A 16,166-nucleotide genomic window follows, 5' to 3' on the forward strand; every position below is an offset into this window, starting at 1 on the left:
TGATCTCCAGCCCTGCTTAGTCTGCAAATACTGAAGCCTGGAATAGCTTCTGATCACTGTCCAGACCCCTAGTCCCAAATCTTTGAGAAGTATGTAATGAAAGCTAAAGGAATCTTAATTCTGTAAAAAATAAAATGTAATTTCCTCATGCTTCAAATATTCTAGTAATTCCAACTTTTGGCTTTTCATAATGAATTTCCTTTTTAAAAAATTATGATTTTTGTATCCAAACAACTGGATTTTGTGTATGTTTGTGCGCACACGCACAAACTTTCAGTTTGTGTGCAAGACAGGTTTTTTGTGTGTGAAACTTTTATTGGCAGGGAAGCCATGTTGGTGATACTCTGGGGTTACTCCTGGCTCTGTACTCAGGAATCACTCCTGGTGGTGCTCAGAGAACCATATAGGATGCCAGGGATTGAACCAGGTTCAGCAGCATGCAAGGCAAGCCTCTTACCCACTGTACTATCTCTCCAGCCCCTAAGGCAAACTAGTTTTTATTAACTTAGATGTGAGGGGAGAGCTAGAGAGGATGTGCATGGTTAACACTTAATATGGGCTTCACTAGAGTGGAAATAAGAAAGCAAAGAGACATAGTGAAATGTGTGTTCAAGGGAGAACACGAACTTGAAGAGCTAGTCCTAGACTTTCAACTTTATCTTCTTAACATACTAAATTCTGTATCACTGAGGAAAGACAAGGGGGTCTACAACATTCAAATACACAACAGGAGTTAAAGAGTACATCAGGGAAGGCACTTGCCTTGTTCAGTCACTAGCCTGAGTTCAATCTGACACCTCATATGGTCCACTGAGCAGAGACAGGAGTGAACCCAGAGCAAAATCGAAGCCACATATAACATTCAGAGTATACTTCTGGTAAGTGACTCTTTGCATCCAGTGTAATGAAAAATTTTAATATTTTAATTCATAACTGGTAGACACAACTTGCCAGAAAGTGTATTCTTTTTTTGAAGGCAAGGAGTGTTACACCCAATATGATCAGGGGTTACTCCCTGCTCTGTGCTCTGGATTTGCTCCTGGCACTGCGCAGTGGAGCATGCAGTGCTGAGGATTGAACCCAGGCCTACTGCATGCAAAATATGTACTCTAGCATCTTGAGTTATCTGCCCCCGCCAAAAAAAAAAAAAAAAATTGTGTTTTCTTTTTAAATGTTATTTAGGTACTAGTTCACTTCACCAGGCAAAGACACAAAACACTATTTTGGCCAAAAGAACCTGTGCACGGTTGCTCTCTCAGTGCCAAAGAGGTAGGGACAAAGTAGAGACGTGGTTTCCAGGGTCAGGAAGAGAGTACAGGGTTCGGGGCACTGGCCTGGCATGCACTGACCCCATCTAATTCGAAGCACCCCCATGGCCCCCTGAGCACCACAAGGAGGGAATCCCTGAGCACAGAGCCAGGAGAAAGTCCTGGGCACAGACAGCTGTGGCCCCCAAACAAAACACAACAAAAAGATATTTATTTCAGAGTAATTCTTTTCACCTTAGAAAAAGCTGAAATTTTTAACCTTCATTAACATCTTACAATTTAAATAGCTGAATCAATGATTCAGAATTGAGTCAGAATAATTTGCTTCTAGAAAGGTAGATAAGTATGCCATCCACTTTATTCATATGGTTATTCTGCATGAATAAATAAATGACAAAGAGATAACTAACCCCAAAGAGTTAACCTCCAGACAACATAGTAAGTTATGAGGACCTACCCTAATAATCTTCAAGACTAATATAAGAACAAAGTCCTCTTCACACATAACCAGTTTGGGGACCAGAGAGATATACAGCAAGGAGGGCATTTGCCTTGAACATCGCCAGGCTGGGTTCAATACCAGCACTCCAAATGATTCCCCAAGTCATAGCTGCTATACTATTGCTCACGTCTCAAAACTACCTTTGTTTCTTTTGGAAGGAGGGGGTGGCAACACCTGGCATGCTTAGGAGTTACTCCTGGATCTGCAATCAGAAATTACTCCTAGCAGTGCTTGGAGGACCATTAGGAACACTGGGGATTGAACCCTGGTCTGCCATATCCAAGGTAAGCCCTGCCCACTCTCAGGCCTTGACCCAAAACTATCTTATTCTGAGCCAGGGATGTAGCTCACTGCAAGAGCACTTGCCTTGCATGCATGAAGTTTTACATATGTAAGGTTTTGATATTCAAAATAAGTTTATTTCAACTACTTATTTTTATTGAAACTGGGTTTATCTCATGTATAAAGATTCCTTAAGACAAAAATAACAAAAATAAGATGTCTTTATGATTTTCTTGGTTAATTTTACATCCTAACAGAAGTGTAAGGCATAAATAGCACTTTTAGAAGCTTTGCATAGCCTTTGGGGAACCAGCTGTCACAACACCATAAGGATTGTGACATTCCCTGCACGTTATTTAAAAATACGTTCCTGGAGGTGGAGAGCTAGTACATCGGGTAGGGAGCTTGCTATGCGTGTGGCCAATCAAAGCCTGATCCCCAGAATCCTATATAGTTCCCCAAAACCCTTCCAGGAGTGATTCCTGAGGGCAGAGCCAAGAGTAAACCATTAGCACTGCCAGGCGTGGCCCCAGACCCAAAAACAAGTAAACAAATACACAAATAAGTAAATAAATAATAAGCTAAAATAGTTCCCAGGGTTGGAGAGATAGTACAGGGGTTAAGCCTTTGCCACATCTGTATGGAAAACTCAAGCTGAGCACTGCAGGCCCTACAGGCCCCAGACAACACAAAAGATGTGTTCTCCTCAATTCAAGGTAAAGTAAAATCTGCGAAAATAATATTCTTAAAGCAAGCTCTAAAATACTCCCTAAAGAGAAATTCAGGAAGATGTGTCTTCCCACTACAAGTAGCATGCCTTTGTGGAAAGCAGCATTCAACACTGGCCCACGGCTCTCCAGGGGTGTACAAGGCCGGTACCACTGGCCTACCGCCCTGCTTAGAACATATAGGACCAGCATGCAGGTATAAAAGGATGGAAGAATTCTGGTGCATATGGAGATGAGAATTTAAATCCTAGACTTAACAAGAAGGTCAACAGTTTCCGCACCTAAAGAAATATAGTCAGGAGATAACTCACGCCCAGATAGAAACAGCAGGAGAACTGGTCCATAATGGGATGAAAAAGATGAAATACGGGTTTGACCACGTGCAAAGCAAACATCTTTCCACGGAGTGGAAGCTTGTCATGGCAGGGAGAGGACAGGTCAGGAGAGGGACCATGACAAGGACTGGGGCAGCGGTCACTCTGGAGGAGGACTGGGTGCTGATAAAAGGTAAAGTGATCTGCATGATTCACGATCAGTGACGGTGCTGAAAACCACAGTGCCTGAAAAGAAAAAGAAGCAAAGTGGCTGCCAAAAAGGCAGGCTGGGGGGCAGGAGGGAAACAGAGGGCATTGGCTGAGGGAAGTGGATACTGGTGAAGGGACCGATGTTGGACACTGCACTGAAACCCAATCATGAGTAACTCTGTAACTTAGTAATTCCAGTGATTCAACTGGGGGAGCACAAAACTGGGGCTATGCCCCACTCTGCTGCTGCGGGTGGAGGACCCATTCAGGAGCTCGAATTTGGAGCCTTGCAAGTACTAGGCAAGTGCTCTGCCACTCACGGTCGCTCAGTTTCAGGACTTAAAAGAAAAACAACCCACTTGCACTCTAAAATGTTGAATTTTTTTGTCTGTTTGGGGGCCGCACCCAGTAAGGCTAAGGGGCTACTCCTGACTCTGCACTCAGGAATCACTCTTGGCGGCGCTTGGGAAACTATCTGGAATGACAAGGATCAAACATGGGTTGACCATGTGCAAGGCAAACATCTTACCCACGTACTCTGATGGCTCCAGGCTCCAAACGCTGATTTGCTTTAAGTGGACATTGGTGAAGGGATGGGTGCTCAAAAACTGTACAACTGAAACTCAGTCATAAACAACTTTGTATCTCATTATGTATTTTTACTCAATAAATGAAACGTTTTTATTCGATAAAAAATTTATTCAATAAGTGTAACATTCTTATCAAAAAAACTGAAGTTTTATTCAATAATTTTTAAAATGTTAAATTGATACATTTTTTTGAGGTAATATCTAATTTTTTTTAATTTTTATTAGTGAATCATCATGGGGTACAGTTACAAACTCATGAACTTACATGTCTGCATTTCGTTTACATCCCTCCACCAGTGCCCATTCTCCCCCACCAATGTTCCCAGTATCCCTCCCACCACCCTCACTCCAACCCCCACCACCCCACCCTGCCTCTGCAGCAGGGCATTCCCTTTTGTTCTCTCTCCAGTTGGATGTTGTAGTTTGCGATAGAGGTACTGAGTGGCCATCATGTTCGGTCTATAGTCTATTTTCAGCATGCAGCTTTCAACCCGAGTGGGTCCTCCCAACATTCTCTGCTAGGTGTTCCCTTCTCTATCTCAGCTGCCTTTCCCCCCAGCATGTGAGGCCAGTTTCCAATCTGTGGGGCAGACCTCCTGGTTCCTATCTCTACTACTCTTGGGTGTTAAGTCTCCCATTCTTCTACTTCATATTCCACAGATGAGTGCAATCTTTCTATGTCTTTCTCTTTCTTTCTGACTCATTTCACTCAACATGATACTTTCCATGTTGATCCACTTATATGCAAATTTCATGACTTCATATTTTCTAAAGGCTGCATAGTATTCCATTGTGTAGCTATACCAAAGTTTCTTTAACCAGTCATCTGTTTTTGGGCACTACGGTTTTTTCCAGATTTTGGCTATTGTAAACAGTGCTGCAATGAACATACAAGTGCAGACGTCATTTCTACTATACCTTTTTGCCTCTTTGGGATATATTCCCAGGAGTGGTATTGCTGGGTCAAATGGGAGCTCAATTTCCAATTTTTTGAGAATCGTCCATATTGTTTTCCAAAAGGGCTGAACCAGTCGGCATCCCCACCAGCAGTGAAGAAGAGAGTCCCTTTCTCCCCACATCCTCGCCAACACCGGTTGCTTTTTTTTTTTTTTTTTTGGATGTGGAAAGTTGATACATCTTAAAACATAAAGTACATCCAACAATTTTAGTTTTTGCTATGGACATCCTTTAAAAAACCATTGCTAAATGTATCAGCATTTTTCCCCAGAAGATATGAAATCTACTATTTTTATTTCAATTGTTATCTATAAAGTCATGTCGCATTTCACTTTAAAATTACATATTCAAACAGAATACAATCTAAATGGAACCTGACAATTTATCTCCCAGGAGAATCTGAGGATTATAACATTTGATTGATTGAACTTCATTTAGTCAGAATTTTTAGCAAAACTCTCTCAGGCACACCTACACTGTGCTTCTTTATTTTCAATGAACCACAACTCTCTAAAACTCAAAATCCTCCTCTCTGAAAGTACAGGACAACATTGCTTCTCAACTATTTATACTGCCAAGAACATATAAAAAGAAGACAAGAGCCCCCAAATGGAATTACCTGTGCTAAGTCACACATCCACAAATCAAGAATTATTTAATTAGTAACTTAATTGTAGTTTCAGCATCTCCCAGAAAAGAGGCTTTTAACCTAGTAGCTAGAATCTCCTAATCAGCAATAATGATATATGTGCTGTATAGACCCTTTCTGTCCCCCCGAAAGAAACAGAACCAGGTCAGAAACTATTCCTGCTTCCGTGACTGCATCCTGCTTCTAGAGGCCTTCCATTTTGTCCAGTTGTTCAGTGCTCCTTTCTGCTCAAGAGGGAAGCTACTTCATGAATGACTCATCCAACACTAATTGAGTGTTGTTTTTAACTTGGGGGACAGTTATCTCGGGATCCGAAGGAAAGCTTCTGGCGACTTCAGGAGCAAAGAGAAATGTAGGCTTGGGACTAGGGCTCCTCCTTGGGCTCTCCTGTTTTCCTCACCCTTTCTAAGAACCAGAAGCATGTTTCTCTTGGTTCTAAGCTCCATCACTGCCTTTCCCTCAAGTCCCAAATCCGCAGTGCTTTCCAACCTAGGGAGTCGGCCTAGGCTAGCCGGCACTGCTGCACAGACCCCGCGCCCTAATTTTACTTCAAACCAGAATGAATTGATAGAAACTCCCAGCCCTTGACTCTCTCAATATCCATGTAGAGGCAGCCTGTGGAAGGCCCAGTCCATTGAGCCCGTTTGCTGACGTCAGCTGGTTCAGTCCCTTCCCCAGTCCAAGGTCCCACAGTGAGAGCTGAGCTGGGGCTGGCGGAAGCTGCAATAGGTCCAGTGTCAGGTTTGGCGTAAACAGAAAAAAGCTGTCACTAGTAGGGCTCTCAACAAGACAAAAGGGACAAAACTGTGGACACGGGTTCAAACCTATAAAAAAACAATTGGCCCCTCACAACCTCAGGAAAATGCACAGGACAGGATAAACTGAGCAGCTTGGACTGAACATGGCTCTTGCAAGCCTTAAAATTTCTGCACAAAAAGATACACTATAACACACATCTTGGACCAGGAATTGTGACTCACCAGTGGAGCACCTGCCTTACTTGCATGCCTGGCTGAGAACAGGATCTTCAATACTACCCAGCACTGCTGGGATCCCCGATACCACAATAGATACAACCATCAGTGCATACAATAAAGCATGTACAAGCACCACAAACACATGTGTAATCCTTGGATAGCACAACAATAAAAGGGAAGGGGGGGGGGAATCACAATCCCCAACCCAGTGGTACACTACTTTTGGGTGTCACTTTGGTTCTTGGAGAACAAAGGACAGAACTAGGACAGCAAGTGAAGAGCTTTCTTGCCATGCATGCAGCCAACCTGGGTTCAATCCCTGGCATAACGTATAGTGCTCCAAGGACCTTCAGGAGTGATTCTCAGCACAGCTAAGTGCAGCCCGAAAAAGAACAAAAATGGGATCCTTAAATTCTGGAGTCATGAATGTGTAGCTGCTTACTTTGTCCAAAAACTGTGGTACCAGAAGCTCTTAAAATCTACAAAGATGGTGAAAATCTCATTACTATTTTGTGTCCTGAGAACTTATATCGCTAACTGTGTTGCTAGATAGAAATGTGGGTTGCAGCCCTTTGGGCCGGATCTGACTGAAGAGGACTGTAGACACAGCACCAGGGAAAGTGAGCACTAGAGAGATAATGGCCACTGCCAGGAGTAGTTAGAGGAGATCATTTCAGGAGTGCACTTGAAAGCAGGGGTTTTCAAATTGAACAAAAATACAGTGATACTTATTTTAATTGGTATGAAGGTTTCTAAGTCTTCCAAATACCAAAATAGCTTCCCTGAAAGTTCACTTCAGAAGCCAATGAAAATTAAAGATCTCTGAAGTTCCTGAAAGAAACCACGTACACTCATGTAAACCACTGTTAACCGTCAGGTCTCTCATCTGTCTACATGCATATGTGTGTGAGCATATATGATGGTTATTTTCTACTGCCAGATGGTATTGTCAAAATTACTCTGTAAAGAGCTCATTTAGTTGCATTCAAATTAAGCATTCAGTATAAATTAAGGGTACTTAAAAGTCTTGAAAGTATAGAAACTAATGCAAAAATTTGAAGTTAATATTATCTAGGATTAATTTTTTTCTTTATTTTTTTTCATTTGTATTAGAGATTAAACCAGGGCCTCACACATGCCAGCCATGCGGTAAGCGAGCCACTTACAAGCTCAGCAAAAATCCTTAGTAAATAAGAGCTATGGTAAGTTTGTTGGTTTAATAAATAAAGGCAGGACTTCAGCAGTATTAAGTACAATGCAGAATAACAACCTTTATTCCACCTGTCTTTACTCAACAAGTGAATTTGTATTATTCTATTACAAAAATCTGTAATCAAGAAAAATATCTTGGAGTCCAGGGGAGATCGCAACAAGGACTGGAGCTTCTATGGGGGTCTGGATCTGATTTTCCAAAGAATGCCAGGAGTAGCCCCAAAACAAACAAAGTCAAGGAAAGAAAAAGAACTCAGGAGGATGATTCTGTCTGATGTCCAAGCTTTTGTAATCTAAACACACTCTCTAAAGTCAAACGGTTATTCAGTGTCAGAGCCACTCCTGGCAGTGCTAGGGTTCAAACCAGGACTGCCACCACCATGGCCACAGCCAGGCAAGAGGCTCTGGATTCTCCAGCTTTCCAGTCATTGGGTTTCATGTATGTTCTGAAAACAGTTTCCAAAATCCTTGGGTACGGGGCTGGAGAAATAGTACAGCAGGCAGGGCGCTTGCCTTGCTCGCAGGCTGCCGAACCTGAGCTGGCCCCCTGCACAAAGGAATGCTCCCTGGGGCAGTCCGGAGGAAGACCTGAGCACCACCAGGTGTGGCCCAGAAGAAGAAAGAAAAAAACCTTGGTTACTTTTAAACCTTTAAAGTTGCCTTTTTTATCTCTTTTGGGGCCACACCCAGCAGTGCTCAAGGCTTACTCCTGGCAGGGTGCTCAGGGGTCACTCCTGGTGAAACCTGATGGACCACATGGGGTGCCAGGGATCCACTGTACTTTAGCCCCAACTGTTTAGCTTTATCTATTCTTTCTTTGATTTCTAACTACAGAAAAAAATTTAAAATACCTAGGCATACTAGTAAAAATGTTTTATGTCACAGTGGAAAGTTTACTGTGAAAAGAATATACTTCTAGAAACTAAAAATATTTGTATGTCTGCCAACCCAAAGAATGTGTGTGGGCAACAGTCTACAATTGTAGTCATCTTTAATTTCACTTGAAATTAGGACTTTTAGGGTCAAAAATTCCTAATGTGTGATATTTAAGCTACTGAAAAAATTAAGGAAAATACCCTTATAAACAAGGAAAGTAAAGTGTCTTTTACAAATAGAAGAAATGGAAAAGCAGTATTTTGAGGAAAAAGAGGGCAATTTTATCCTGAGATGATGTTGGTTATATCAGAATGAAAAGAAATAAATATATGATAAAATCTAAATGTACAAAGAGAAAGAAATAAAAAGTTTGTGGAAAAGAAAATTTTTTTGTGGGGGAGGAATTGGGGCCATAGCAGACAGTGTTTAGGGGTTACTCCTGGCTGTGCTCAGGAATCACTCCTGGTAGGGCTCGGGAATGATACGAGGTACCAGGGATTGCCCTGTTTGGGTGTGTGCAAGGCAAGCACCCTACCCACTGTACCACTGCTCCGGCCCTGGAAAAGAAATCTTGAGATAGAAATTTGATGTGACCAGTCCAGTTAAGACTAAATAGATTTGGGCGAGTGAGATAGGAGTTAAGACATTTGCCACACATCCTGCAGGCCCCAGGAACAGCTTCTGAGCACCCCTGGAAGTAACCCAAAATGCACACAACCAGCAATGCCCCCCTCCAAAAAATAAAATCAGTACTGAATATATTATAAATGCTTTTTATTTTATTTTTTTGCTTTTTGGGTCACACCCAGCGATGCTCAGGGGTCACTCCTGGCTCTGCACTCAGGAATTACCCCTGGCAGTGCTCAGGGGACCATATGGGATGCTGGGAATCGAAGCCAGGTTAGCCGAGTGCAAGGCAAATGCCCTAACCACTGTGCTATCACTCCAGGCCCCTAAATGTTTTTTAAATTAAACCTTAATATCAAAAGAGGGCACTTACATAAACTGAGATCTTTCTTCTGCTAAAATAACAGTTTTCTCGGACTTTGGTCTACTTTTGATAACAGACTGTGAAAGGTTCTTCACCTTCCGAACAATCTGCCAAAGAACACTGACTGTGCTTTATCACGTTTCCTGTTGCCCTCATTAAATATCTGATTACTCTGGAAAACAAGGTGCTATTTCTTTTTTTTAATAAGGGTCTCCCCAGAAATGTTAAGGCCTGGCTAGCGTCACTCCCAACAGGTCTCAGCACAGAGGAACAGGCCACTGAGGCCTGTGCCGGGGCTCTCCCGGGCTCCCCAGGGTCACAGCTGCTTAGTGCTGAAGGGCCACATGGAGCAAATATTCCAAGTCAGGCCTGGACCACCCTGAGCTGTCTCCCTGGCCACATCGGTGTTTTCTACGTTTCTCAAAACTACGTAATTGGCGTCAGTACATTAGTGCCTGTCTTTTCACATAGCTGAAACAGTTCTATTCTGGGTACCACGTATGGTCCCCTGAGCTCCACCAAATAGGAGTGACCCCTGAGTGCAGAGTCAGGAGTAAGCCCTGAGCACCCCTGGGTGTGGCTCGTAAACAAAATAAACTATGACCTTTTCTTTTTGCTTTGGATTTTGTTTTAAAAATATGATTTGTCTGTATCTGCCTAGAGGCCTCTGTCCCTCCGAATTAACAGATGATTGGATGCATACTTCATAATGCCCTGTAATATATGATCCAAAGTTTCAAAACCAAGTCCAGAGCAACAGAACAGCAGGAAGGGTGTTTGCTCTGCATACGGCCGACCCAGGTTCTATCCCCTGCATCCAATATGGTCCCATTGCCCACCAGAAGTGATTCCTGAGTGCAGAGTCAGAAGTAAGTCTAAAGCCCCCGTCAAGAAAAAAAGTTTTTGAAACCTTTTTTGATTTTTTTTTTAATAAACTTTCCCAAAGTTAAATTCTATTTTTTAATTTTTTTTTTTTGGTTTTTGGGTCACACCTGGCGATGCTCAGGGGTCACTCCTGGCTCTGCACTCAGGAATTACCCCTGGCGGTGCTCAGGGGACCATATGGGGTGCTGGGAATCGAACCCGGGTCAGCAGCGTGCAAGGCAAACGCCCTCCCCGCTGTGCTATTGCTCCAGCCCCCCAAAGTCAAATTCTAAATTAAGTCATTTTACAAAGGAATATAAAAAACTTTGAAAAGCTTCCATTCCAGATGACATAGCCATGCCATCGGACCCAGCACCAGGCTGTTTCATTCAGGGCACCCTGGAGCCGGGTGAGTGAGGCCCCTCCCCGCCCCAACGAAGCCAGCCCCAGCAGCCAGAAACTTCCAGAATTCAATTGCCACCAGGCTCACAGCCACTCTTCACATACTCAGATGGGCCTCACCTAGGAGTGATAATCTATTCCTAGACATCTTATACTTCACACCAATAATATAGCAAGAGTAGCACACCAAATTTAATGGGGCTTAAAGTAGAAGGCAACCAATCTTAGGGAGAAATATATTTATACAGACACACAAGGTTCAACCTTTAACAACATGTTATTAATCTCTTATAGAAGGGCTTAATGGCTCTTGGGTGAAATACAACAATCTTCACACACTTTCCTCGAAGAAACCTTTTTTCGATCATTTTTAGTGGATTATTCATAACAAGCAATGCAAAATAAGTTATTTTGGTTCGGCCTTGGGGGCAGGGGTTGGGGTTCAGGATGGAAACATCCAAAATATGGTGGTGGGGAGGTGTAATGGTGGTAGGATTGGTGTTTGAATATCAAATGTAATCAAATATTGTGAGCAACTTTATAAAAATAAAAAAATTAAATAAAAAAAAAGGCTTTCATCCACATAGCTGAATGGGCTGGGCACATGCAGACTTTGCACACAGAAAGCCCGGATTTCACCCCAGACATCACCTGGTCCCCACTCATAGCCAGGTGACCTGCCCTCCCACCAGAGCTGAGTGAGTGACTGGAGGCTGGTCGCATGCAAGGCAAGTGCCTCAAAAACTGTGTTATGTCTCAGGTCCTAAGCCATGGCCATTTTTTTGTCTTTTACCATTTGTAAAAGTTATTATTTTACTCGAGTATGTTTCTTTGGGGGGACAGCTCCCCAGTAGCACTCAGTAGGCTTGGAGGCCCCCCATCAATGGTTCCTGGTGAGCTGGGGGCAGAGCACACGAGCAACTGTGTCTAAGCCCTTAACCTATCTGCTATCTCTGTGGCCCCCCACTCTGATGTTTTCAGATTCAAAACTGCAGGGTTTTGTTAACTTGAAGGTCACGAACCTGAACTCCACAGCTTCCATAGCTGGGGCCAAAGTGATAGTACAGCAGGTAGGGTACTTGCCTTGCACACAGCCTGCCTGGGTTCAATCCCTGGTACACCATATTGTTCCAGAGCCCACCAGGAGTGATCTCTGAGCACAAAACCCATGAGCACTGTCAGGTATGTCTCCAAAACAAAAACAGCAAAACAACAACAAAAAAAATTTTTTTAAAGAATTTCCAGAACTGAAGGAAAACTGAACTCATCACAAAAAATTACATAATACTGAATAAACTGCTAAGGGTGATTATGACTTGTGATATTTCCGGTTTGGGTGGGGGGTGCACAGGGCTTACTCCTGGCTCTACACTCAGATCACTCCTAGGAGCACGTGAGTGACCCATCATGCAAGCACCCTTTCCGCTGTACTATCTTACCAGCCCCCATTTTTGTGAGTTTTTGTTTAAAATATTGTTAGTCCTGTAAGGTTTTGTTTTCACAGATTTTAGGAAAACTTTTATCATGACTTAGAATAATTTACTGAAGTATATCTTTTGTTAATTTTTTTAGAATTCATTGTAGCATTTTCACTTATTTATTTTCAATGAAATCACAAGATACCAGATACACAGTTACAAAGTTGCTCATGATATTCCAATAGTGTATATTTCCAACTACCAATGTCCCAAATTTCCTTCCTTCCATGCCCTACCCCCAGTTTGCCACTATGGCAGGAAACTAAAGTACATCTTTTTAAATGAAGGTACAAAATTATTTTTTTTAATCCCTTCCTGATCTCTTTAGTATCTGAAAACATCTGAGATTTCATGACAACATAGTTGCTTATACACATCTGTTCGGTAAGAATCAATTTTCCTCATAACCCAATTGGTTATATTACCAAAAGCACTCTAGTTGTATTACCAAGGCTTAGACTAAAATGTTACATTTGAAGAGAACTTTACTGACATTTGTGACAACTTCCAGCAATCTTAAAATGAGTTCCTTTATACAGTCAGACTAAGTTTCATGCAAACAAATTAAGTTGACTATGATTATCTTTGGGGGAAATAGATGAACAGTGACTGCAGAGAGAAAAATTACATTTGTAGCGCTGTCTATGTTAGATTCTAGTTCTGTTTGTCTATATCAAGTTCTAGTCTTTGAGGTTTGTCATATGCCTATAAAACTAAACTTAAGATCCCGAATTTTCCTTCTTTGCTTCAAGATTTCCATGCTAAGATTTCCAAGCTCTCCCATCCAGCTGATTTAAAACTGGTGAGGAACAAAGCCCTTGCATCTCCCTGGAACTAGTCCTGGACTTCCTCACTTCCTACTTACCAGCCTAACTTCAGAGCCATGAAGCTTGGGGTTTATAAGAAGAATGCCCCCTGAATGTGGGTGTGCAGATGCTGGCGACCTCCCAATCCAGCGGAAAGGGAGAGCTGACAGCCACGAGTGCTTCCCCTTAGCATGCCGTCATTTGCCAGCTCCCTTTCTTAAAAGGCGTTATCTCTAACTCCCACGACACTGCTAATAGGAGGCAACCTTTTGTCTCCTGAACCCAGGGGTTCATTGCCCTATGTCCAGTGAACACGCAAACCTTGTACCCCGACTACGTATGAAGAGAAGGCAGAAGCAAGGATGAGTGAGTAGATTGGAATATTTTACTGGCCTCCAAGTCCTGATTCAAACAGGAATAAACAGAAAATATTAGTAATTTTGTATTTGCTTGCTTTTTTCTTTCCTCTGTTGTTTTTCTACCATACCTCATGGCACTGGGAGCTATTCCTAGCTCTGTGCTCGGGGGTTGTGCCTTGTGGTGCTCAGGGAGCCACTAAACCTGGGCTTCTGACATGCAGAGCCCATTGCGCTGATTCTCTATGCCCCCAGTTTATTTTTTTGGAGGGAGGGGTGTTCATCATTGCTTGTCTAGCTGTGTTAATACAAATGAGGATATCATGAGGAGTATCTCTTTAAATCTTGGTGTTTGTATATCTGTATGTGAAGTAAATAGTTTGGGGTACTCTCCATAGAAGAGAGAGCCCAGAATAGATTATTGATGCAGAAGAGAAAAAAGGTCAAATTAGATAACAATTACAGTTATGGCATGATGAAAAAATAACTGTTTTGAACCATAAAGTTAGGGTGGACATAGAAGATGAACTACTTTGAGATAAGAAACACACTGACTTGCTGACCAATTGGATATGACAAACTCAGGAAAAGAAAGAAAAATCGAAAGTAACTCCTAGACTCTGGGCAAAATTGGCTAAGTTTGGACTCTACTGGTTAAACAGTGCTGCTACTTCCTGAGATCAATGACGAGCGTTCAGAAGACTGTGTTCCGGGAGACGTCATCAGTGAAGAGAGAAACACATTTTGCTTTCGAGTCTCTCTTGCTCCAAAGTGCCCCTACCATTTCTTATTGATAGGCTAAAAATAAATGTCCAGAACTCTCTATGCAGTTTCATTTGAACAACACCTAAAAGGTGAACCATTCTAAGGGCAGTCAGCTGCCAGCAGCCGTGGATGGAAATAGAATAATAGGTGAAATTGGCTGGCACTCCCAGTGTGCCAGGAGCAGAGCTATATATATAGCCCTGAAGTGCTTTCCCACTGAAACATGCAATAACTGTTTTTGGGGGTGCTTTATTATCAATGTTATACAGAGGAAAAAACTGGAGCTTCCTTTCGTTGTTTTTTTTTTGAGGGGGGTGGGGGTCACACCTGGCGATGCTCGGGAGTTGGCTTTGCACTCAAGATTATTCTTGGCAGTGCTTGAGGAATCGTGAGATGCTGGGGATCGAACCTGGGTCAGCCTTTTGAAAGGCAAATGCCCTATCTGCTGTACTATCACCCCAGTCCCCCCAAAAGATTTCCTTATTCAATTTTTATTTTCTTTAGAAGTGAGACTGGGAAAAGGGTGATAGAATAGACAGAAGACCTTGTTATACTCTCAGGTTTCAACAAAAATAGAGCGTCAGACTGACTACACTTGAAGAGAATTAATTAAAACCTAAATGCGGCAGATGTGAGGGGAACCAGGCTTGCTACAGTAACTGCAGTGACAGAACTGGATTAACTTCAGATCTTACTGAGGTTGCCTATTCTATCCTAGTACAGGGTAAAAAAAAAAAAAAACAACTAAATGCGATTTTCAGCAACTGTAAAACAGTGTAAAAACACTTCTTATGTAGTATGAGGCAGCAAACTTAAGACCCCACAGATTTCTTCCCCTTGGTCTGCGGGTCACACCTGACATGCTCAGGGCTAACACCTAACTCTGTACCCTGAGTACATTCCTGATGGGGTCCAGGAATCATGTGTGATACTGGGGATCAAACTGGGTCAGCCACGTGCAAAGAAAACACTTTCCCTGCTATTCTTTCTCTCCAGCCCTGCACAGACCTTAAATCCTTTCTTCAAAAGCATAAAATCAGCACATCACGGAAGACGAGCAGGAAGACCTGAAACTAAATTCTGAATTGAGAAACGCAAAACAAGCATATTTCCCTATAGGGGCGGGGGCTGCGTGGGAAGATTTCAAACAAGCATGTTCTAAAGGTATTTACAGAATTCTAAGATAATAGTTATTACAAAATTCGTTTGCTATAGTCATGGCAAAGTTAAAATAGTCACAATCTAAGATCTTAGACAATGGTCAACGTTCCAGGACCCGAGAGGAAGCTCGGAAGGTAGCAACATGTGCCCAGATTGATGCCTGGCACCATATGGGCCCCTTGGGCTTCACCAGGTAGACCGGGGCCCAAGCACTGGAGGATGAGTGTGGTAGGAGTAGCCTGGCTGCATCAGAGCAGCAAGATATTCCTGGGCCCAAGCCGAGACCACTGGGCCCCTTCAGCTGAGACGAGTGTGGCTGAGCTGCCCCAGGACCCTAAAACATGCTTGGGGAGACCCTCCCCTCTCCAAACCTTCCCTCCAGAGCCCAGGTCCTTCCCCGTGGATCAGACATGCCTCTGACTCCTCTGGACCAGACGACAGTGGCGGCAAAGCCCGGCCACATTCAGCCAGTCCTGGAACTGCTCCTGCCCCATCTCCCAAAGCCCCGAACTGCCTCAGAACATGAAAGTGGTTCAGCTACCAGGCTGCAGGGTTGTGGATGGACCAGAAAGACAGAGCAGAGTCCTGGCAGGCCAAGACTCCCACCAGGCTGTGCCTGACTTCTGGACATCAGGGATGCTCATTAGATGGTTTTCAGGCTCCTTCAGAGTAGGGGGAGGGTCCTCCCTAAAGGTGCCCAAGGGCTCCAGAACCTCCTGGCTGCACTCTGTGCAGTGCTCTGGGGCGCAGATCAAAAGAATGGATAGTACCAGCAATC

At 43.1% G+C, this 16,166-nt stretch overlaps 1 protein-coding gene and 1 non-coding gene across 3 annotated transcripts in view; one reads left to right on the top strand and one right to left on the bottom strand.

Annotated features, from left to right (window-relative positions):
* ADK (adenosine kinase) overlaps positions 1-16,166 on the bottom strand; it is a 481,956-nt gene that overhangs the window by 444,346 nt on the left and 21,444 nt on the right. The gene's annotated exons all lie outside the window — the stretch shown is intronic.
* Positions 14,823-14,952, top strand: LOC129403943 (small nucleolar RNA SNORA66). Its single transcript, XR_008629575.1, has one exon. It is a non-coding gene; the product is annotated as a small nucleolar RNA SNORA66 (small nucleolar RNA).

This window comes from Sorex araneus, chromosome 3 (assembly GCF_027595985.1).
Source record: "Sorex araneus isolate mSorAra2 chromosome 3, mSorAra2.pri, whole genome shotgun sequence".
NCBI lineage: Eukaryota > Metazoa > Chordata > Mammalia > Eulipotyphla > Soricidae > Sorex > Sorex araneus.